This window comes from Hyla sarda, chromosome 11 (assembly GCF_029499605.1).
Source record: "Hyla sarda isolate aHylSar1 chromosome 11, aHylSar1.hap1, whole genome shotgun sequence".
NCBI classification, from domain to species: Eukaryota; Metazoa; Chordata; class Amphibia; order Anura; family Hylidae; genus Hyla; species Hyla sarda.
In genome coordinates, this window is record NC_079199.1 from 13,331,674 (window position 1) to 13,356,745 (window position 25,072).

The 25,072-nt window shown below is 41.8% G+C and overlaps 1 long non-coding RNA gene across 1 annotated transcript in view; it reads right to left on the reverse strand.

Annotated features, from left to right (window-relative positions):
- The window catches only part of LOC130295211 (uncharacterized), a 63,329-nt gene that overhangs the window by 29,403 nt on the left and 8,854 nt on the right, over positions 1–25,072 (reverse strand). Inside the window, exon 2 of the long non-coding RNA XR_008848734.1 lies at positions 1,563–1,996. This is a non-coding gene — a long non-coding RNA (uncharacterized LOC130295211). The remainder of the gene's footprint in view (positions 1–1,562; positions 1,997–25,072) is intronic.

Below are 25,072 nucleotides of genomic sequence, written 5' to 3' on the forward strand. Positions count from 1 at the left end.
TCTCTGCTGACACCTCATCTCAGAACTGTCTGGAACATAAGAGGTTTGCTATGGGGATTCACTCCTACTTTGGACAGTCCCCGAGACAGGTGTCATCAGAGAGAAGTTAGACAGAAAAGAACAACTCAACTTCATCAGCTGAAAAGTACTGGAAGGATTAAGATTTTTTTTAATAGAAGTAATTTACAAATCTGTTTAACTTTCTGGAGCCAGTTGAGATATATATATATATATATATATATATATATATATATATATATAAAAAGTTTTTTCCTGGCATACCCCTTTAATGGTGGAAAACAGAGGTTACTTATGTTGACCATGCACCGTAGTTTGGCCAACTCCACCATACACATACAAACTTGGCTAAACTTTTTGTCAGTATATTCTCACTAGGGACAGGGTAGTATGCCTTTTGTCTCTTGTCCAACAGGCTGATCTTTCCCTTGACGTCTGCCATCGAGGAGAGTCAGGGCACCCTTATGTATTCAGTCAGTCTGGCTGATATTGACAGCCGACGTTCATCTACTGTGTATGGGTTCATTCATACTCCTCCATTTCAGTCACTTAAGCTGCCAAAACTCTTTATTCCTCTTGACTCCACCATGTACACGCACATTTACAATGGAGAAGGGGATAAGACACCTTTGGCATCAGCTCATCTCATAAAGGAACAAAGGATCGGACATGTTTATGTTTAATAAGCCTGATGTTTTTTGCCGAGTGACAGTCTAGTGTTCCCAAGGGGCATGGCTGCCGATCCTGTGTATGGGAGGCTATAGTCCATTCATGATCCAGATTTGAATTCTAGCTGTACCTTACAAAGTTCTTAGCTCATTGTTAAAATCCACCACTGGAAATGATGACATCACGACATCTCAACATTGCAATTTACATATCACAATCACCACAATTTGAGTTTTAGGTACAAAGATTCTCAGTTACAAAATAAGTCAGAGAACCTAAAAAGAACTGTCTCCTGGCAGTAGGGCAAGAGCTGTATTTTATCTGCAATAGTTTGCAATACCGTGTGAACAAATAAGCGACTTTGATATGGAAGGTCGGTTTATTGGCACATCTTGCAGACATGAGGTGCTCTTTACAGACAGAAAGAGTGCAAACAGGGAAAGTTAAACATGTGGCAGCCAGCCATTAGAGGAAAACTTCCAGCAGACTGAGAGAGATTAGATATGTGTTTCTTACCAAGTAATCGGACATATCAAAGCTACATGTGTAGATCCAGCTCACATACAGAAGGAAAGCCGGGAAATCATGGTGAGCAAGTCTGACGAAACAAACCATAAAGGCTAAAATATCAGTAAAACATCATGGACACATACTTGGTGGGCATTATGGGCCATGGAGACATACAGCAAATTAAGGTGGAATCCACCTTCTTTGGGCTGCTCTTTTTCATAAGCATCAAGGTTAGAAAACAGGAAAGAGAGCCATCATGTGGGTCAATCATGGTTTCCCCATTGTAACAAAGTTCTTCGGAATGTCGTGGACCCATTCTTGGTGGCTACAATGACTTTGCAATAGCAAATCAAGGTCTTACCTACCTTGTCAGTGTTGCTCCTTCCTATGGGCACCAAGGCTCCTCATGAGGGTCACTTATGGCTTTCACATTCTTGCACAGTTCTTCAGAATGTGTTCCACCAACATTTTCCAATCACCTGAAGACCATGAGCCTATGCAATTGGGTAGAATTGATAGCATAGATGGTCTTGTTTGAATATGTTGACTTGGTCCCATTTTATGCAGTGTCTACTTCATTCATGTCATGGACACATCCTTGGTGACTACAATGACTCGTGGAGATGCATAGCAAATCAAGGTCCTTCCCACCTTGTCAGTGTTGCTTCTTCCTATGGCCACCATGGCTCATCATGAGGGTCACTCATGGCATTCACATTTTTGCAAAGTTCTTCAGGATGTGCCTCACCAACATTCTCCAACCTTCTGTAGACCATGTACATATACAATTGAAGCGTACCTGTCAGAGCCAACAACAAAAAAACATTTTTTAAATATATCACTCAGTACCTAATCCTGACCATGTACATCTAATTTTTATGTGTCTAGAACATTTATTTATTTATTTTTATTACACTTTTAATTTAGCTCTTTAGTCTGAATTCCTCTCAAAGGGAGGGGGCGTGGCCTCACTGTGCAGGTCTCCGCCCCCTCCCTCAGTATCCTGTCTGCTCACATCTCCCCTAGCATTAGCAAAACTACAACTCCCAGCTTGTCCTCACTGACAGTAGCGGGACACAAGATGACAGCGGGAGGATTTTTCCTCCAGCTATGAGCCCTGCACTCACAGCTGTCAATCAAGGAAGTGTGTCCATGACATAGGTGATGACTCATGGACACAGCAGGACTAGTATCTGTGCAGGCAGGGGGGGGCAGTTGTTTGTCTGGCTTCTTCAGTATTAATTTTCTATTTAAAGCAATTGCAAACCCTACTGGTTATACATGCTTTAAAACATATCAAAAGTTTTTGTATCTGACAGTGCCCATTTAAGTATAATTAGCAACACAAACAATATTGTTTGAATATATTGTTTTGGTTACATTTTATGAAAGAAATTATTATTATTTCCCAACTGAATGATTTAGGAGGCCAACATCAATGTAGTCCTTGCAAGATGGCTCAATAGACTGACTTACAAGACCATGAGAAAACAAGTAGATTGATTCGCAAGATTAAGTTTGTATGAAGACTTGACATGAGTCTCAAAAACATTTGCAGTGACCCGTAAATTCATTGAAAGATTATCTTATTACATAATTTCTACATGGAATTTGACTCTAGGCAATGTGGTTACACCAACTCTTCTACTACGTATGGGGACTGGATTTCATTACCTGTAGGAGACCTAATTCCGAACTTGAACATATTATTGTATGTGTCAAGGAAATGGGTCAATTGCCTAGGACAAATTAAGCAAAATATTCTCACTTGTGAGGTTTGGAACGATCACTAATATCTGGAGAATTTTGTTGTTTTCTTAATAGTTTGGCAAAAGTCTGTATGCAGCTGTGGTCCCGAAAACACATGTTCGCTGGACATTCTAATCAAATATCTAGTCAAAGGGAGCAGTGAAGAAGAACAATAGAGAGAATATCCGGCAGGGGGCACGTGTCCTTCATAGAGAACCAACTAATAGTATCGCTTGTTCATGAAATGTAGAGAATGACAATGGAGCCACAGTTCTTGGAAAAGGCCCAAAGAATGTGGAACTATTTTATAAGATGTGATAATTGAACACATACACATGTATTGTTTATAGTGGTTTTTTTGTGCCTCTACAACAAAATTCCAAAAACTTCAGTATTGGCTAACGTTTAAAGGGGTACTCTGCCCCCAGACATCTTATCCCCATCCAAAGGATCCCCACGATCTCCCTGCTGTACACGGCGTTCGTTTAGAGTGTTGGGTGCAGCGCCGGAGCGTCAGAGACTCGTGATGTGGTGGCCATGTCCCCTCAATGCAATTCTATGGGAGGGGGCGTGACGGCATTGAGGGGGCATGGTCATGACGTCATGATGGGCGTGACTGTGAGCTCACGAGTCTCCGCCCGCATCGCTAGTCATCCGTCGCTCTGTACACTGGATGTCTGGGGTGCCGCAGCCGAGATCGTGGGGTACCCAGCGGCTGGACCCCCGCGATCAGACATCTTATCCCCTATCCTTTGGATAGGAGATAAGATGTCTAGGGGCGGAGTACCCCTTTAAGCTGAATTTCTACAGGTGTAACTGTTGGCAGTACTGATCCTTACTTCTCTTTTTGAGTTGTGGTTACAAGGTCAAGGGTCTATTTTCAATATAATTCTAAATGGGAAGCCAAAGACTTTGGCTGGGGAAATCCATCAAATATACAAGGATGAACCTCAGGCCTAGATTCTCCTTCTTTTTATCTCTTCTGTCTTTCTGTGGGAGTTAGTGTTTCTTGCTTTTAATGAATTTCTCTAAAGTATCTACACAAATTATAGTATTTTGGACAAAGTGGTCATTGAAGATTTATAGTCCTAATTTTACGCCTTTTACAGTGCTGCAGAAATAGCCTGGCATGGTATCCTATGAGAGTGCGACATCTAAGTGGTTCACAGCAGAAAAAGGCTTCCACTGGCACCCCTGCTACTTGATCACAAGGCACTGAGGGGCAGATTTATCAAAACCTGTGTAGAAGAAAAGTTGCCCATAGCAACCAATCAGATCGCTTCTTTCATTTTTCACAGGCCTTCCTAAAAATGAAAGAAGCGATCTGATTGGTTGCTATTGGCAACTGGACAACTTTTCTTCTACACAGGTTTTGATTAATCTCCCCCTGAGTGTTTTCTCCATTGGAGCCAGGGACTAGCCGGTCATGTATTCAAATGAGAAACAACAAAAATACAAACTGCTGTTAAAATGTTTTCCTCTCAATAACATTTCTTTTTTATATAGTGCAACCAGATTCCGAACATAGTGGTATTTGAACCCAGAACCTCAGTACTCCAAGGCAACAGTGCTAACCCTCTAAGCCAATGATCTATTAAATAAAAGAAAAAACAAACAAACATATGTTCCTCAAAATTATATTAATAAAAACCATCCTGCGGGCGGAGACGGTATGTTGGAGGTGGCGTGTTGCAGTGGGCGGCACTTTGCGGCAGTGTGTTGCCGTGGGCGGCTGCCTCTGTATACTGTGGCCCTCTAGCAGTTTCAAAACTACAACTTCCAACATGCTCAGACAGCCAACAATAGCTTTGTTAATGTGACAAGGCCCCCAAAAACTATTGCAGACAAATTCTCTCTCTAAAAGCCGAATGCGCTCCTTCTCTTATGAGCACTGCCGTTTGACCGCACAGCACTTTACGCCCCACATATGGGGTCATTTCTTACTTGGGAGAAATCGGATAACACATTTTGGGGGCTTTTTCTTCTTTTACCCCTTGTGAAAATAAAAAATTAGGGTTACACCAGTAATTTTTAGCCTAAAGTCTGTGTGCGTGTTATACGCCGATACACCCCCAGGAAAGGCAGGGGGAGAGAGGCCGTCGCTGCCCGCTTCTCTCCCCCTGCCTTTCCTGGGGTCTAGAGCGCTGCTGTCGGCCCTTCTCACCCCCTGGCTATCGGCACCGCTGCCCCTTCTCTCCCCCTGGCTATCGGCGCCGGCACCGATAGTCAGGGGGACAGAACGGGCAGCGGCGCCGATAGCCAGGGGGTGAGAAGGGCCGACAGCAGCGCTCTAGACCCCAGGAAAGGCAGGGGGAGAGAAGTGGGCAGCGACGGCCTCTCTCCCCCTGCCTTTCCTGGGGGTATATCGGGGTATACACGCGCACACACGCACCCTCATTTTACCATGGATATTTGGGTAAAAAACATTTTTTACCCAAATATCCTTGGTAAAATGAGGGTGCGTGTTATAGGCCGGTGCGTGGTATACCCCGATAAATACGGTAAGTGTAAACATTTTCAGTTTTCATTTTCACAGCCCACTGTTCCAAAATTTTGTCAAACACTTGTGGGGTGTAAATACTCACTGTACCCCTTATTACATTCCTTGAGGGGTGTAGTTTCCAAAATGGAGTCATATGTGAGGGGTATTTGAGCACCATGGGGGTAAGCCCAAATGTCACTTCTTCCTTTCTGCGCCCTGCCGTGTACCTGAAGAGCATTTTATGTCCACATATGGGGTATTTCCATACTAGGAGATAATGGGTTACAAAGCTTGAGGGGGCTTTTTCTCCTTTGTCCCATTATAAAATTGAAAAATTGCAGTTTTTGTAATGGGGTCATTTATGGGGGATTTCTAACATAAAGCCCCCTCAAAACCACTTCAAACTGAACTGGTCACTGAAAAATTCAGATTTAGAAATTTTCATGAAAAATTTTAAAATTGCTCCTAAACTTTGAAGCTCTCCAATGTCTTCAAAAAGTAAAAACATGTCAACAAAATGAAGCCAAAATAAAGTAGACATAGTTTATTTGTGAATCAATATGTCATTTATTTAGCATGATCATTTTCCTTTCAAGCTAATCATTTCAAATTTCGAAAAATTCTAATTTTCCCATGACATTTTTGAATTTTTCACAAATAACTGAAGCAAGTTTCAATGAATAATTACCACTATCTTAAAGTAGAATATGTCACGAAAAAATTGTCTCGGAATCTCGGAATTAGACAAATAAGTAAAAGCATCTCAGAGTTATTCATTCATAAAGTGACACAAGTCAGATTTGAAAAATTTGGCTGTGTCCTTAAAGGGGTTATCCAGGAAAAAAATGTATATGTATATATATATATATATATATATATATATATCAACTGGCTCCAGAAAGTTAAACAGATTTGTAAATTACTTCTATTAAAACTTACATATGAGCTGCTGAAGTTGAGTTGTTCTTTTCTGTCTAAGTGCTCTCCGATGACACCTGTCTCGGGAATTGTCCAGGGTAGAAGCAAATCCCCATAGCAAACCTCTTCTCCTCTGAGCAGTTCCCGAGACAAGCAGAGATGTCAACAGAGAGCACTGTTACCAGACACAAAAGAACAACTCAACTTCAGCAGCTGATAATTATTGGAAGGATTAAGATTTTTTAATAGTCATTTACAAATCTGTTTAACTTTCTGGAGCCAGTTGATATAAACAAAAAGTTTTTTCCTGGAATACCCCTTTAAGGCCAAAATGGGCTGTATCCTTAAGGGGTTAAAGATGTTTATATTGTGTTTTATAAGTTATAGATTAACCAAAATGGTTCCAATTAATAAGAAAACTTGACTCGATAAAATCAAGCCCCCATGTGACGATCAGGTTTATTTGGTTACATGCTGTAACTGATTGGTTCCAGGTGAACCCCATTGACTTATAGTAGGGTCCGCTGAATTTTGCTGTAGTGTCCGTCATTTTGACAGAAAAAATAGCAGTGCATAGAGCCTCGGACACAGATGTGAACAAAGTCTTAGATAGGGTTGTCCAGATAGAAAAACATTTAAAGAGTGAATCCAGTGATGGCCGTCCGAGCCAGAGACTTAAAAGAGACTACAGTGTTTCCGTAGACTTTCATTGGACTTCCACAACATCCCTAGATTCTTGGGAGTTGCACTTTAAATAATGCACTTTACCTGAAAGCCTAAAAAACATGGTCAAACATTGACCCATGGTCAAATATCAACTGGAAATATTTTTGGTCCTACTTTGGGACCAATTTTTTTCCATTTTTTTTTTTGATTGTCTTAGATTCTACTGTTTTGGCCCGAGACACATCAAATTTATACTATGTCATAAAAACTAAGAATAAAACCTAAATTATTTTTGAAAAAACAAAACAAAAACTAAATGAAATCTGTTTGGAAGGCTTTCAGATCAGTGTTGCACGGTATGAAGAATTGGCCCCAGGAGCCAGACAGCCACAGGTTGGATATACAGAAAGTGCATTGTTCATGGGCCAACCACAACAAAGCAATTACAGGAGAACATTAGTTCCAATGAAAAGTAAGTTATGGTGCTGGACTTGTGGACCGAGACCAAATTAAATTTACTTAAGAGCGATTTACTGAGGGATTGTTTGCAGATAGGCGATCTCATGGAGGATAAATACAGGGATGAGAAATGTGTTCTTGGCATACAGAAAGGAAAACAGGAGCGGCGGTCCAGGAAGCTTATCAGGAAGATCTAAATTAAAAATAAATATTAAAAAAAGTCACCTGTTAATAGGAAATAATTATTGAGGTCAAAGGTGGAAAAGTGGCCAAAGGGGAATTGCATGAAAACATTTACTGAGAAATTCCTCAGAACTTCTTACTCAAAGAGTATATATTCTCTTAAATTGTTTGTTTTTTTATTTACTTTTGCTGAAACATATTCTTTTGCTATGGGATAGTGTAGCAAGCATGCTCTGTGACATTTACAGAAATTACTGTGTTGAGGGGGAGCAGGATGGGGAGCTGTCCCCACAGTGAGCATGCTCTGTGACATGTGCATAGGTTAATGTGAGAAGGGGAAGGAGGAGCTGTCCCCATAGTGAGCATGCTCTGTGACATGTGCATAGGTTAATGTGAGAAGGGGAAGGAGGAGCTGTCCCCATAGTGAGCATGCTCTGTGACATGTGCATAGGTTAATGTGAGAAGGGGAAGGAGGAGCTGTCCCCATAGTGAGCATGCTCTGTGACATGTGCATAGGTTAATGTGAGAAGGGGAAGGAGGAGCTGTCACCATAGTGAGCATGCTCTGTGACATGTGCATAGGTTAATGTGAGAAGGGGAAGGAGGAGCTGTCCCCATAGTGAACATGCTGTGTGACATGTGTAGAGGTTACTGTGTGGATGGGGAGGGAGAGAAGGAGCTTCTATGGTAGGAAAATAACACCAAAATGTAAGGTTGGCTTAAAGGGGTACTCCGCCTCTAGACATCTTATCCCCTATCCAATGGAGATCCCCGCAATCTTTCATGCAGCACCCGCTATCATCAGCGAACATCGCTCTAGGTCTGATGAATCACGATCACGGGGCCGAAGTATCGTAATGTCACAGCTCTGTCCCCATGTGACGTCACGATACTTCGGCACCGTGATCGTGATTCATCAGACCCGGAGCTATGTTAGCTCTGGAGGCTGATGATAGCGGGGTGCTGCATGAAAGATTGCGGGGTCCACAGTGGCGGGACCCCCGCGATCAGGCATCTCATCCCCAATCCTTTAGATGTCTTAGGGCCGGAGTACCCCATTAATAGAAATCCTTGAATTACTTGTTGAATAATTCACATGACAGGGTAAAAAAAAGGCCAAAGATAAAACTGGAAAGACAAAAAAATAGTGCAAACAGTGCAAAATAAATGAGGAGGGAGTTTTTGTGGCCCTTTTCTTCATTTAAAAAAAAAAATGCCCAAAATAAATTGTGTGAAAATATAGCCTAATGCGTACTATTTAAAAAAAAAAATACTTAAAGAGGTACTCCACTGCCCCAGTGTTACGGCATCATAAGGGGTGTAGCCGTGATGTCACGACCCGCAGCCCGCACCCAGCGTTCGGAACAAAATTTTCCGAACGCTGGGGCAGTGGAGTACCCCTTTAAGAAAAAATGCATCTTGGAGGTGAAGAACGAGGGCCAAAAAGGCCCCCAAAAAATACAAAACAAAAGTTGTGTGTGTTCGTCGTCTTATTCCAGAAGACAGAGTGTACACCTTACAGACAATGAATCCACAGGGGCCAGGAGATCAGGAAGAAGAAGACAACAGAATTCTGGATTTATTTGAGAATGAGATTTTTAACACTTGAGAAGTAACATTATATGATTGACAGTCATTCATAGAACACTCTAGTTAGAGTCTCCGTTCCTTCTACATAAAAGCTTGTTTGCTAGATTTGAAAATCCAATGTGTTACTCAACGTATTTGGTCACAAAAATTTCTATAGAAAAGTGTCAAGAGATTATGCAAAATTGAGTTATGTTCCCCTCGTGTGATGTTTCTGAGCTGCCCTGGCACCGAGGTTGCAGACAGCACGTTCACTCCGGGGCACAATGCAGCGTCCTAAGTTGACACGCCATCTGAAAGGGTCATCTGACTTGGGAGAAGCTTAGATTAACTTACTGATCTTTCTGGAACCCCCCCAGAGGTTGAGGATTTCAGAGAATCACGTCAGGACATCTCATTCTCGTGCTGCGCTACTCGTACTTTGAACAGCGCCCAAACGTATTGTACCACTGAGCTTGTGTTTCAGCTGCAAGAAAATAATAAACCAAAATAACCCCCCCCCCCCGCCAATCATTCTACAACACAAAAACATGAAAAATCTGGGCGGCTTCATGAGAACACAATTAGGAAGTGGAAGGAACATTTGTTGCTCTTGTTTTATCATGACAAATGAGAACGTTCTGTAACAAATCTGCGCCATGGGATGACCTCGCAGCCATTCATTAACCTCCCATCGCCAGTAAACAAGAATTTATGCGCTATTATCACGGCGCCAGGTTATGTAAATACCAAATTTATCATAGAACATGGCTTCCTGACACAAAAATAAACTTCATCTTTTAGATTCATACACACGAGGGGCGCTCATTTATACAAAGAGGGGACAAGTATGTTGTTAGTCTATCTTCAGGAGTCTAGTCGTGACATGGCAAATACAATATCTTATTCATATACTAAAGAAAGTGTGCAAAGGGGATAGTGGGGTGAGCCTGAGTGGATGGTAGCAATATGCTTGTAGTTGTGCTTGAAGTTACCCAATATGTTACCACAATGGCGGAATTACGACCTCTGGTCTTTCCTGGATAACTTGGTAGTGAGAAAGGGGGGTACACTAGTAATGGTAGTCTCTGTCCCTCATGGCACACTTGGGTAGCGTTTTGGTGGATTGAAGTTGGGGTGGACATGGTGTTCTTGTTGCAGTGACAAAGTTTTATCGAAATAGCTGGACAGTTCCTTAGTGATGGTCCGTGTATATAGGTCCCCATTTCTATTTCTTAGTGCAGAAAGACACATGTGGGGGATGATAAGAAGATAATTCACTCTTCTAGCCTTTGTACTGATGTAAGAGATAAATAGTCCTAAAATGCTTCCCTAAAGGGATCTCCAATAGTTGGCTCCTAGTGGGTGAATTGTGTAGAAGTAAAGTACTTACTAAAAAGGAGCTGCAGTTTCCTTTCAAAGGATGCAGGCCTGGACAGGCTCCGGCCTGAAGTCGTGCAGGTACCAGGAATGCAAAAGATGCCCTTGTAAAGCTTACCCCTAATGACTTCATTGAGTTAATGGTGATGGTAACGGTGATTAGATATTTCACGAGTTATCTTCGTGAGTTATCTTCGTACGCTCAGGGGTGTTCTATGACACTGGTCAGGATGGTATTGAGGCAAGTATAACCATTAAATGGCAGCAAAATAAAAAATTCACAATGTTCAAATATGTATAAAATATGGCATAAATAACACATGAAATAAGACGTGCAAAATAAGTGTAGTATTACACAGCAACAGCACTGTGACCAAACGGCAACCAATACATTTTGGAAGCTCGATCAGTATAGGGATACTGCAGGTGGATTTATTGAGAGTAATATTTTATATGGCTGTCTAAATGCGAAAATGTGCTGGAGTAAGGAGAACCAACAGTAAGATGCATTAGGATCTAGCTAGAAGCTGGTGCCAATTTCTGCTATATTATATGACATATATCTGGCATAAATTTAGGTAAATCTGTTGGGCTTTTGTAGGCTACACCCTCTATCATTAAACACCACACACTTCTCCACTCCTTGGCTTGTGCAAAAAATGTGCACATTTATTATTATTTTTGCTTAGACGGCTTAATAAATTTCCCCCATAAGTGTCTCTTTTGACCCATTGCACAGATTTAGACATTCTTGATTAGTTTCGAGAACAGGAAGCAATAATATATTTTTATCCTTTGATTTTGGGCCAGACGTTGTGCAGATGGTTACGTACTTTTATTCAGTAATCGCAACTCGTGTTTTCTTCTGTTCTCTGGTTATTTGGTAAGTTTTGTTATTACAGTAAAAGATTTACAAATTTACATGGATCAGAGGGTTCTACAAAAAGTAAAGAAAAACAAATCCAGTTTTTCTTCTTAAAGGAATTTTCCACCTTAGAGGGGTTTCCAGGATTAGTAAATCATTACTGATTTAATCTACAAACAACACCACACTTTTCTATTGGTTGCATTTGGTACCATACACAACCTACAGAGAGGGGTAGCACTGTTTTTGGAAGAAAGAAGCCATGCTTTTCTAATCCTAGACATTGAAGGCTAGACAGGGTTGCAGTATAGAAGTAATCTTCTCGATTTTAACCAGGAAGTTATAGACTTTAAGGATTTTCAGGTCACTATCCCCAGAATAGTGGATTGGTATCTGGTGTAATTTTAGAATAGTCAGTAACGGAGTCAAGGAGTGGCACCAGGATAGTGGTCAGGATGTGAAGAGCTGGAAGATGAGATGGAAACATAGAAGATGGGCCAGGGTTCAGAACCGTAATCAGGACAATAGGCACCAAGTGATGGATCCGAGAGGTGAGACAGAAGTGTAATCCAGAAATGAAGCCAAGGTCAGAGTCAGCATCAAGTCAAGCACCGTACAATACAGGATAATACCTTAATACACAAGTGAAGAATATATGCTAGTTCTTCTTTAAATAGGCCTGACATCATCACTGAGTGCCAGTCTATATGAATACTCAACTTGGCTTGGAAATGGGAGACATGGCAGCAAAGAAGAGATTGGTGGTGCCAGGAGTAGAGACAGACTGCCTTGTTATCAAGACAAACTGACCTTGCTATTGGTTGCCTGAAGATGTGTAATCACCATCGGCAGAATGTGTTTTCAATGGTGAGTGGGGAGAAAGCCTCTTCTAGACTCCTCTGGCAGTATCTTATCTCCCCATAAGCAAACGGATCAGGCAGTTAACGTCCAACATGCTCGATCCTTCTTTCTCCCAAGATCTGCTGTCTCGAAAGATCCAGAAGGCCGCCATACACCTCAGATGGTGTTTCAGCCATGTTGAAATTGGGTTTGTATGAGGTGTCTATATACATAAGTCAAACCTACTAATCTTAGACCATCAAATTTGCGTAGAGGCCTCCTGACTGACCTCACCCCCCTCTAAATAAACACGTACAGGCAGATTTTATCCTCCATGTATATGTGCATGCTGCAAACAGATATAGGGAGACAATATAGTACATTTGCCACGGTCTTCAGTTGTGTCCATCATAAATTATCTCCTGTATTTTCATATTTTTGTCTTTATCTCTGAAGACTGATTTTGGGAAACTGATCTGAGCAGATCATTTTCCCCATAATTCCCCCAGAGTAAAATATGGCCCATTATTAAGCAATTTGTTTTTTTATAATCATCCCGAGCTTATCCTATGATCCAAAATAACAAATGGTTTCTACATTTGATCGTGAACTGAAGCTCTTTCTCCCCAGTGTTTGGACTCATCTCCATTATCAGCCTCTTCGCTCTAGTTTTGTAGAGTTATGTGTTCTTCAGATCCTGTCAATGATTAATAAGTTCAGTTTTAGAATTTATAGTCTTTTTATGTCTTATTGGCAAAACATTTATGGAGTAATTCAATTCTGTGATTTAAAGACCTTCTCCACTGAGCCAAAGACGGGAACAAAGGTCTGCTTGGCTCTAAGAGATACAGTATGAATTCTGGTCCAGTTTTCTCCCTGTTAGGTCTTCATCGTTGATGTCCTTCAATTCTTTGGCATTTCTACCTAAAAGTTTCCATTGAGCCATTTCAATGACTTTGTAAAATAAGTGACAAACAAGATGGCTGCCATTAGAGCTCTCACACAGTTGCTTTCTCAAGCCCTGGAACAGCAAATTTTCTTGGTTAAAATAGAATCACATCCCCAGTTCCCACTTCAAAGCATATCTAGGCCATTCTTTGTGTCAGAAATAGGGACCCCGTGACCAGACATCTTATCCCCTATCCTTTGGATAGGGGATAAGATGTATTAGGGCCAGAGTACCCCTTTAAGTAGGGCTGACACTAGGTGAATGTGAGTCTATGGAAAACAGAACTACAATGTGACCACTATTTATCTCACCTTTAGGCTTGTCAAACATTGACCACGATATGGCTCTGTTTGCATCACGTTTAAGACTTTGGTCAAAGGTATACACAGAAGAAGAATATCCAGACCTATACCTCTTGTGAAAGGATCCAATGTATGTTAGTGTATGGGCACCACAGTGCTTATTATTAATCACACGGTCAGTCTGAGACTGTTTAATGGATCTTTATAGAGACATATGATGTATAGCCTACTTCAAGCATTTATGCCAAATGTAGGGGTAGAAGGCTTTAATATTTGTCATTGTATAGACATTCAGTGGCATACGTCAACCATATGCTAAAATGTTGTCAAGATTCTGGTGAATAAATCCCTGTGGAAACAATTTGTGTTTACCCCGAGATCTTTTTTCAGGCATATATGTCAACTAAAGGGGTCAAGATGTGTACATAACATTTCTTAGATCCGGCTCAGTGGGCATCTATATATTAGACTGTCTCTTAACCCAAGCATCATGGGCTTGTAATAGTATTGTAGCTGGCTTTCTGGTGCCAACTATTGGGGGTAGCTGTATGGGACAAGCATTGACCTACAGGAAAGCTACCCCCAATAGTTGGCAATAGAGAGCTTACTTCCTTCTGAATGAGAGCTCATTTGCATAATGTTCCCCCAGAGAGCATTGCCTGGTCTATAAGATTCCCTACATCACCTTAGTGGTCACCCCGAGGAGAAATATTACTTCCTCAAGCCTGAGTGAGACTGTAACGTCTACACACTCTATAGCTACTCAATGCAGCCTTGACAATACACTTCCATTCATTAGTAGACGGTGATGATTCCCCTTTAAGCAGTTGGCACTCATTTAGAATCTGTGGACATGATGTCTTGCTCAGCCGAATGGAATGTACCAAGAAACTATTCCTCTACTTGGCAACTAATACATTCCCAGTAGGATTGGAATTTGTATCATGAGTTGAAAATCTGTGATCTTGCTGTAAATCTCAAAGTCGTCACCTCGTTGTCATCTTAATTGTTCGTAATAATAACTTCCTTTCTTATCAGGGGGTCCTTATGAGACATGTCTATGACTATAACCACACATGACACATGTTTACTTGGGAAAGAGCAGCAGAAGTTTATATACACTGACGAATGACTTTATTAGAGCCCACTGGCCTTCACTATTGGAGTTTCTATCTATGGACATTAGAGCCTGGAGTGTAGCAAAAAATCAAGTGAGCAAGTTTTCTGTGGATAATTTTATATGTTAAAATCCAGTGATCTGAGTGACTCGGAGTGAAGCTTGATAATCGGTGCTTGCCTATCCAGTGTTTCATTGCCAACCTTAGGGGGTTTCCTTGTGCAGAAGCGGGAAGAGTATACTGTGAATGGTACAATGAAGAAACAATATCCAAAGAAAGAGGATCCTGTGGACAGAAACAGCGTGTCACTGAAACAAATTGTTCCAATGTAGAGGCCGAGCGCAGTTAAGAATACAATGCCGGACCTCAACTAACATGTCTCAATGCACAAGTAGTTGCTCCTTACCCTGATGGGCTATAACAGAAGACAACCAGGTCCAGGGCTATTGTGTCTAAGGGAAAAGGCTAGACTCCAAGGGAACAAAGAGCAAAAACTTTGTCACCGCGCAGTATGTTAGAACTCTGGTGGAGTTCTAAATGTGGAGAAATAATAACTGCAGCGGCGCTTTCATCCAAGGAGTCGGAAATTCAGAGGGTATCTCGGTTTCAATTGTTCTTTTATTGAATACTTAGTATAAACAGCATACAAAATAAAAATAAATAAAATGAAACAACATTAGGTTGCAGTTATTTTTTCTCCACATTTTCTGCCTTTACTACTATGGACCTCTGCCAAGGTTTCTGTCCGAAAACTGCTGGCTTGCTCTCCATACACATCCATACCTTACCATCACCTACAACTTGCCCTACGGAAGACTCACCTCTGCATACACGCGGGGCGCTGTCATCTCCTCCTGACTTTTTGTATACTCAGCAGAGCATGTTAGGACCTTCATATAACGTGCGGGACCAACTACGCCAATATTCCTACAGAACAGTTTAATCACCTGGTGGATTCTATACCATGGTAAACTGTTGCAGTTCTAAGGGCCAAAGGAGGTCCACCTGTAACAGACATGCCATTCAGTGTACCTGTCGTTGCAGTAGGTTTGCCCTTCTGGGAAAGATCCAATGTTTTTTTTTAATTATCACTCAAAAGGATTTTCTGGGAGGTAGGACCCCCCCCCCCCCCATTTGGTTAACCCAAGAGTGGTTATTTCAGGGGCCATTTAACTCTACTGGACATAGTACCATGTTCCATACTTGTGGAATGATAGAGGTTACATTGTGATTCGGGCTTCTAGTTTTATGAATGGAGACAGTAGCACGCACAGTAGCACGAGCCCTCGACATGTAAACACAGAACCATAAGTGTCTGTAGATTTGAGCCAAACCTAAATTCGCATATTTACATCTTCCTGGCATGTGTCTTATGTCAGATTAAATATCAAACATTATACAGCAGCCGTGGAAATGTGCAATCATGTTCTATTTTGTAAGAGAAAACTTGGCAGATAATATTACGGCTTAATATACAGATTATGGTTTGGACAATGATTGAGCAATTACGCCTGAATACAACTTCTTGTTATGGATTGCTTTTGGCCAGAAAATTTATTTCTGTGAGAACTTATCTAATGTGTATAGTGAAAAACACTTTCTTAAAGTGGGTACTTCCCGTCTAGAATGTAGATTTCATCTTGCCCCATTAGGTTGTCCAACTCTTGGACCTCGAGAGGGTAAGTTTTGCAGGATGTGGGTGTTTCCTCTATATAGAGGTGGAGCTTGATGGATCGAGGCGGAGACAGATTTACGCACCAAACATGCTATTGGTCACTTGGCTTTCTAAGAGTTTTATCTCAATAGAAAGTACTAGAGGAACCAATGAACCATGTTTTGGTTCTTAGGATACGATTGAGTCATTATTAAATATCCAAACCTTAAGTTTATTCGGCTCCACATTCTAACATAAAAGAAGGTATTCGGTCAAAATGAATATACAGTGGGGAAGTATTTGATTTTGCAGGTTTTCCTACTTACAAAGCATGTAGAGGTCTGTACTTTTTATCTTCAACTGTGAGAGACAGAATCTAAAACAAAAATCCTGAAAATCACATTGTATGATTTAAAAAAAAAAAAAATTTGCATTTTATTGCATGACATAAGTATTTGATATATCAGAAAAGCATAACTTAATATTTGGTACAGAAACCTTCGATTACAATTACAGAGATGAAACATTTCCTGTAGTTATTGACAAGTTTGCACACCCTGCAGCAGGGATTTTGGCCCACTCCTCCATACAGACCTTCTCCAGATCCTTCAGGTTTTGGGGCTGTTGCTGGGCAATACAGACTTTCCGCTCCCTCCAAAGATTTTCTATTGGGTTCAGGTCGGAGACTGGCTAGGCCACTCCAGGACCTTGAGATGCTTCTTACGGAGCCACTCCTCAGTTGCCCTGGCTGTGTGTTTCGGGTCGTCATGCTGGAAGACCCAGCCATGATCCATCTTCAATGCTCTTACTGAGGGAAGGAGATTGTTGGCCATGATCTCACGATACATGGCCCTTTCCATCCTCCCCTCAATATGATGCAGTCATCCTGTCCCCTTTGCAGAAAAGCAGCCCCAAAGAATGATGTTTCCACCTCCATGCTTCACGGTTGGGATAGTGTTCTTGGGGCTGTACTCATCCTTCTTCCTCCTCTAAATGGTGAGTGGAGTTTAAACCAAAAAGCTCTATTTTTGTCTCATCAGACCACATGACCTTCTCCCATTCCTCCTCTGGATCACCCAGATGGTCATTGGCAAACTTCAGATGGGCCTGGACATGCCCTGGCTTGAGCAGAGGGACCTTGCATGCGCTCCAGGATTTTAATCTATGATGGCGTAGTGTATTACTTATGGTTTTATTGGAGCCTGTGGTCCCAGCTCTCTTCAGGTCATTGATCAGGTCCTGCCTGATCAGTTCTGGGCTGATCCCTCACCTTCTTCATGATCATTGATGCCCCACGAGGGGAGATCTTGCATGGAGCCACAGACCGAGGGAAATCGACCGTCATCTTAAACTTCTTCAATTTTCTAAGAATTGCACCAACTGTTGTTGCCTTCTCACCAAGCTGCTTACCTATTGTCCTGTAGCCCATCCCATCCTTGTGCAGATCCACAACTTTATCCCTAATGTCCTAACACAGCTCTCTGGTCTTGGCCATTGTGGAGAGGTTGGAGTATGTTTTATTGAGTGTGTGGATAGGTGTCTTTTATACACGTAACAAGTTCAAACAGGTGCAGTTAATACAGGTAATGAGTGGAGAACCGGAGGGCTTCTTAAAGAAAAAAATAACAGGTCTGTGAAAGCTGAAATTCTTACTGGTTGGTAGGTGATCAAATACTTATGTCATGCAATGAAATGCTAATTAATTTTATAAAAATCATACAATGTGATTTTTTGGGTTTTTGTTTTAGATTCTGTCTCTCACAGTTGAAGAGTAACTATGATAAAAAGTACAGACCTCTACATGCTTTGTAAGTAGAAAAACGTGCAAAATCGATAGTGTATCAAATACCTGTCCTCCCCACTGTATACCTCAGTGTTATCTGCAAATGATATGGTATTGACTCTAGTGCCAAGTTCCAGGAATGCTTTGACTCGATAGGTGCCTTGAGTTTTCTTAACAGTTGAGGCAGCATTTGCATCTATCCTGAAATCCACATGTGGCTTTCAAGCAACTGGTTCGGAAACCTTTATTTACTTTTTTTTAACATACAAGTATTGTCTCATAGACAACCATTTCAATTATTCTTGCAGTTGGATATATTTGGGGTGTGATGCCAAGAATTAATTTTCATCCAGGTACAAATTTGTTGCGGTCCTAAGGGACCTCTTTCCATGAAAGCCCAGTACCCCAATAGGATGTATGGATAAGAGATATTATGAAGGGCAACCCCCTTAAGTTCTAAAAACTTGAGTCCACATAGTATTGATTAAATATATTTTATAGATATCTGCCACATTTTTATATTTGCAAAATTAATGTTTTTTAACTTTTTTTTTAAGTGTCAATTTTAACATAAATTCTAAACTCGTTCTCCGGAAGTTACTTTTTCTAACGTTGGTGCCATTAAGGAAATGTTGGCCTAGGAGATGGCTCGGTGCTTGGCGGTGGTATGATCTGGCAGATGGTACTAAGGAGTAATCCACAGTTCCCGTTGCCGTGCCATGGGCTGTTACTTTGTGTTTTCTGGCTGTTATTCACTATTTCCTCTACCAGAGTTTTTTGTTTGGCTCCTACTCAGTGGCATTCTTCAGTGTCCCTCCCAAGTATGTGAAATGATATAAGCAGACTGGAATTACGATATTCGGAAGAAGAGACTGTTATGAGGAGACTGATGGAATATGTGAAACAAATTCAATGGAAAAAAAATAATTATGATAGTTTCAACATTAAATGTAACACATTGTGATCCTTGTACCAATGTTGTGCATGGGTCAAGAGGATACGCCTTTAACATTTAAAGGAAAAATCTATTTATGGTGGATGATTTTGACATTGATGTAGCACTATAAGAGATATAACTTGAAGCTCCTGGATCCAAATGTATATGAACATCTAGAGGATGCTGTTATCTTGTAGGTCTTGACTAAACCCTAGAGAAGCTACTAAAAGAAAATATCATTGGCAATAGATCTACTCTAAAGGCCCCCATACACATTAGTGAAAAGTTGTCTGAAAAACTGTTTTTGGGAGGACTGCCTGACCAGCTAATGTGTATGGAATCCTCCTGATTCTTCACTGACACTTGTCAACTAGCCAGGCCAGTTACAGAGATAGTGGCACAGTACAGAAACAGTTAGCAAAAAGAATAGTCAGAGAACAAGCCAAAAAGGAATACAAGTAACCCAGGAGATACAATCACAGAGCCAGTAATGAGGTAGGATCCAATAATCCAGGCAAGGAACACTCGAGTGAGTGAAGTATAAATAGCCAGCCTAGAGTGGCATGCATGCCAGGAATGAACACTATAGGGCCAGGCTTTGCACCCTCTGATAGGTCTAAGGGCGTCACAGCTGCAGGGGTGATGTCAGCGTAATGAACAATGCCTGGTCTGTACACAGGACAAAACAGAACTGATAGATCCCGGGAATGGCATGAGTGTGACACTTAAACTTGAACACTTACTGGCCCTCATTTCCTAAGCTAAAACCGACTAGTTTTTGTCAGGTTAATTTGGCGAATATGTCTGCGTCAGTCTGTTCTAATGTGCTCCAGGAAAATCAGACATTGCATTGTGGAAAGCCAAAAAAGGGGGCGTGATCGACTCAAAAAGGGGCGTGACTTGTAAATTTCTATGAAATCCTACAAGTCTGAAACAACATTTCACACTAGTAAAAACCCCACTCTTAGTAAATGAGGGCTACTTTGAGAGATCCTAAAGGATTATAGCTGATCACTGGAGGTCTCAACAGGGGGAAATGTTGTAATCAACTTAATGTCAAGTGACCCTTTTAAAAATTAGGAATTGTTCAAAATGAGAACCATTTTAATACCACTGGGTCCTTCTTCAGGAGTCTTTGTCCTCTAGAAACCTCTATGGATAGTTCTAATCTAACCATAACTACTACAATGAATTCCCACTCTCAATATAAATGTCTACAATTCCTCACTACCCTAATACCTTGCCTACGAAGAAACAGATGATGCCTACGTGAAAATATTCATTGTGTAGCATGGATACACATTGGGAGCTCTACGACCAAAGCAAGTGGATCATACGGTAACAGCTTAGAAAGATTCTAAAGAACATTTTTAGTCGGATTATAGCATAAATCATAATTCTTGCTGAAAAGGTTGCCCTGGGATAGGCTATGAGCCAACCATGTGCTGCTTGGGACATGTCCTGAAATGACCTAACCAACAAGGAACACCAAGCCACTGGCAATTCCTTTGCTACTATGTCCCCTACGTTATTAGGTGATCTTAAAGGGGCATTCTGGCCTTAGACATCTTCTCTGCTATCCAAAGGATAGGGGATAAGATGTCTGATTGTGGGGGTCATGCCGCTGGGGACCCCCGCGATCTCGACTGCAGCACCCCATAAATCAGGTGCACTAAGCGAACTTTGCTCCTTGCCAGATGGCTGGCGATGCGGAGGCTCGTGACGCCACAGTCACGCCCCACTGGTGACATCACTACCATGCCCCCTCAATGCAAGTCTATGGGAGGGGGCGTGACAGACGCCCCCTTCCATAGACTTGCATTGAGGGGATGTGGCCATGACGTCAGGAGCCTCCAGAGCTGCACCCAACCCTAGTCTAAACGATTGCCAGGTGCAGCAGGGAGATTGCGGGGGTCCACTGGGACCCGTTGGGACCCCCCTTGATCTTGATGCAGCACCCAGCATTCTGTGCCGGTCGCTGCTCCAGAGACGTGATGTCACGCCACGCCTCCTCGATTCCTGTCTATGGGAGTGGGCGTGACAGGCCGTCACACCCCCTCCCATAGACAGGACTGGAGGAAGAATGGCATGGCGTCACGAGGAGATACGGCGTGACTTCACGTCTCCATCTCTGGAGCAGCGCCTGGCACAGAATGCTGCATGCTGCACGGAGATCGCGTGGGGTCCCAGCTTGCATACAAGCTATTCCCGTTCCAGTTTAGTTGGCCAACATTTAGAGCCCATTGGAGCACATACACAGAATTAGTCATAGGAGTCTAGATCTGTGTAAGGACAATCTGACTTCTTGTCTTCACACGAAGTTCTATGTCAATAGGAACCATTTGGCTTCCTTTTTTTTTTTGCTCAGAGCATAAGGTTCATAAGTGTTTATAGCTGTTGCCTGTAAAAAGGAATCTTTTATAACTACAATTATAATTTTATAACTTAAAATCAGCTATGTGAAAGGGAATGATGTGTTTAGTACTTTTAACAGATGCCTCTAATGGTTCTTTTACCTTCAACCCATAGATGTTGACGGTCTTTAGATCAGCATCAGATTGTGTTGTCTTCCGCTTAACCTTTTGTACTGGTTATTTTTTCAGAGCCTGGGTCAACTAAGGATTCTCTTTTTCTCATGTGGGCCTGTCCAACCCTGACTATTGACACCCCAGCTCACCCCTCCCTAAAAGCCATTAAGTCAAGAGGAAGTTGTATAAAGCAGAGAACTTCACATAGTTAAATAGAGCAGAGTGTGTTAATGAACTCCTATTGTCTTATTGTCAGTGATATAATTTTGCATATCTTGTCTCCAGCAGCAACTGCCTATCTCGTCTCCAGTAATACAAAAAGGAAATTCCAAAATACTGCAGTTTTTACACTGACTATACAGAAAGCTGACATTTCCTATTTTCTCTACTGGTATAGAGAGTCCGAACTCTAGCAAAACTGCGGTGGCATCTGAGCGGCTACAAAAATCCTTTGGCAGTGCTACTGGATATATACAGTTCATAAATGTGCGACAAGAAGAAAAGAAGATCAGTGCACTCACCATCCAGATATAAAAAATGAAGCTCTTTATTCCATATGCTCAGTAGCAAATATCCAACTTCACATGGAGCAGAGAATGCGTGCAGGCAGGAGCTTCTCACCGTGCGGGCTAGGGACGTTCCTGTCTGTACGCAATCTCTGCTCCATATGGAATAAAGCTTCATCTTTTATATCTGGATGGTGAGTGCACTGATCTTCTTTTCTTCTTGTCACACATTTCCTATTTTCTGTTGCCACTCTTCAGCTTTGCTGTGTTGGTTGGAGCAGAGTTGTCTCACTGCGATTAGAAAGTGGGGTCAGCAGAGTCATCTTATTAACATGAGGGGACAGGGTCAGCAGAATCAACTCATTGTGATTAGAAAGTGGGGTCAGTAGAGTCATCTCAGCCCAACACTATATAAGTAGTAGTTAGCTACACATGGGCTATTTCTTTCCTAGCAGCCTCCCAGTCTGACTGGGAGAGCATGGTAAATTATCTATTACACCTTGTTCACACTGGTGTGGTGCTGTGCGGCGTCCGTTGCTGCCGTGGCGCCGTGTCTGCGGGGAGGTGCGACCCAAAGACTGGTTTGAGTGGCATTGGGGCCACTCTGCCAGTGGGTCCCCCCCGTGGGCACTGGTGTCGCGGCGGTGGTGGTCGCCGCCCAGTGCTACGCCTTTTCATGCTAGGGACGTTAGGGACCCACTCTAAATAGGTGGCCTTGACGTGGCGAGTGGGCTTGTACTTTTTGATCAAAAATGTATACTAACAACCTGTTAGTTTTTGATATTATGCTGAGAAGCAATCAGATCATTATACAAGATTGTAGATGTGCGCCATGTCTGTTTTCTAGCCAAATTCTCATTATTATTAGTGTGTAGGGTCATCTTATCATTAGAGGGTAATGTCAGCAGAGTCATCTCATTATCATTAGTGGGTGGGGCATCTCATTATTAAAAAGTTGTGTCAGCAGAGTCATCTCATTATCATTAGTGGGTGGGGCATCTCATTATTAAAAAGTAGTGTCAGCAGAGTCATCTCATTATCATTAGTGGGTGGGGCATCTCATTATTAGAGGGTAGTGCAAGCAGAGTCATCTCATTATCATTAGTGGGTGGTGAATCTCATCATTAGAGAGTAGTATCAGCAGAGACATCTCATTATCATTAGTGGGTGGGATCATCTCATCATTAGAGGGTAGTGTCAGCAGAGTCATCTCATTATCATTAGTGGGTGGGGCATCTCATCATTAGAGGGTAGTGTCAGCAGAGTCATCTCATTATCATTAGTGGGTGGGGCATCTCATTATTAGAGGGTAGTGTCAGCAGAGACATCTCATTAGTGGGTGGGGCATCTCATCATTAGAGGGTAGTGTCAGCAGAGTCATCTCATTATCATTAGTGGGTGGGGCATCTCATTATTAGAGGGTAGTGTCAGCAGAGACATCTCATTAGTGGGTGGGGCATCTCTTCATTAGAGGGTAGTGTCAGCAGAGTCATCTCATTATCATTAGTGGATGGGGTCATTTCATCATTAAAGGGTAGTGTCAGCAGTGTCATCTCATTATCATTAGTGGGTGGGGTCATCTCATCATTAAAGGGTAGTGTCAGCAGAGTCATCTCATTGTCATTAGTGGGTGGGGCATCTCACTATTAAAGGGTAGTGTCAGTAGATTCATCCCATTATCATTAGTGGATGGGGCATCTCATCATTAGAGGGTAGTGTCAGCAGAGTCATCTCATTATCATTAGTGGGTGGGGCATCTCATTATTAGAACGTAGTGTCAGCAGAGACATCTCATTAGTGGGGGTGGGGGGTCATCTCATCATTAGAGGGTAGTGTCAGCAGAGACGTCTCATTAGTGGGTGGGGTAATCTCATCATTAGAGTGTAGTGTCAGCAGAGACGTCTCATTAGTGGGTGGGGTCATCTCATCATTAGAGGGTAGTGTCAGCAGAGACGTCTCATTAGTGGGTGGGGTCATCTCATCATTAGAGGGCAGTGTCAGCAGATTCATCTTATTTTCTTTACAGATTAGGGTCACACTGGGGGGATTGTAATACTAGATGTTCTGTTGTTCAGGAGGTCTATCTACAGCAATATGGAAACACTCTACACATAAATAATGCATTAAATGCAGCACACACACCCTATCTATACACACAATGCAGGAAACAAGTGTCTAGTCTCCAATATGGCTGCCCCAGGTAAGTTTTCAGAAAGGTAAAAAAAAATAATTCAAAGCTACAAAATGTTACACAACCTATTTGCACAAACCAGAATATACCCTACAAACACTAAAGTAAAGAAGCGGCTTAAAATATGTCCATAGCGCCCCTTTAAGCAGAGGTGGATATGGGTTAAACCCATTTGGTCTAAGCTCATCCTGTAGAATCAATCTGCGCGAGCATAAAAAAATGATGTCAATATGCCGCGTTCTTTATTTGTTGCTTACACTCAGCAATTTTTATTTTCGCCTAGCGTCTTATCATATTCCCTTTGCCTATTACAACCGGGGGTGGTGATAATTTTTTCGGATTTTATTTATTTATTTCTTTTTAAAGTTTGAAATAAAACGTAACATGAATGCAAAAGACCTTAGCTTTTATATTTTTGTTCAATGTCTCGCTGTCTGATTGAATTCCGACCCCGCGAGAGGTACAGTAAGTCCGATTAAAGCCTCTATCAAATTGTAATTATATATGCATTGTCACATTTTGCAGTTGTTGCTTTGTACGAGACTTACTGCTCGGCGAGATGCTCATTAGACGCCGGTTCATCTGAGGTAACAGACTTTCTTCCCACCTCAGGCATCCGAGTTGGATCGCTGCTATGTTGTAAGTACATCTACCCCATCTTATTACCAAAATAGCAACCTTCTTAATCCTTTGCTGAGAGGAACAATGCTCCGATTCAGGCGACGGTAGAAATAGGATCTTATGAAAGCGGCTGGCAACCGAACTGTTGTTATTTTTGTTAGAAAATAGAAAAATCGGAA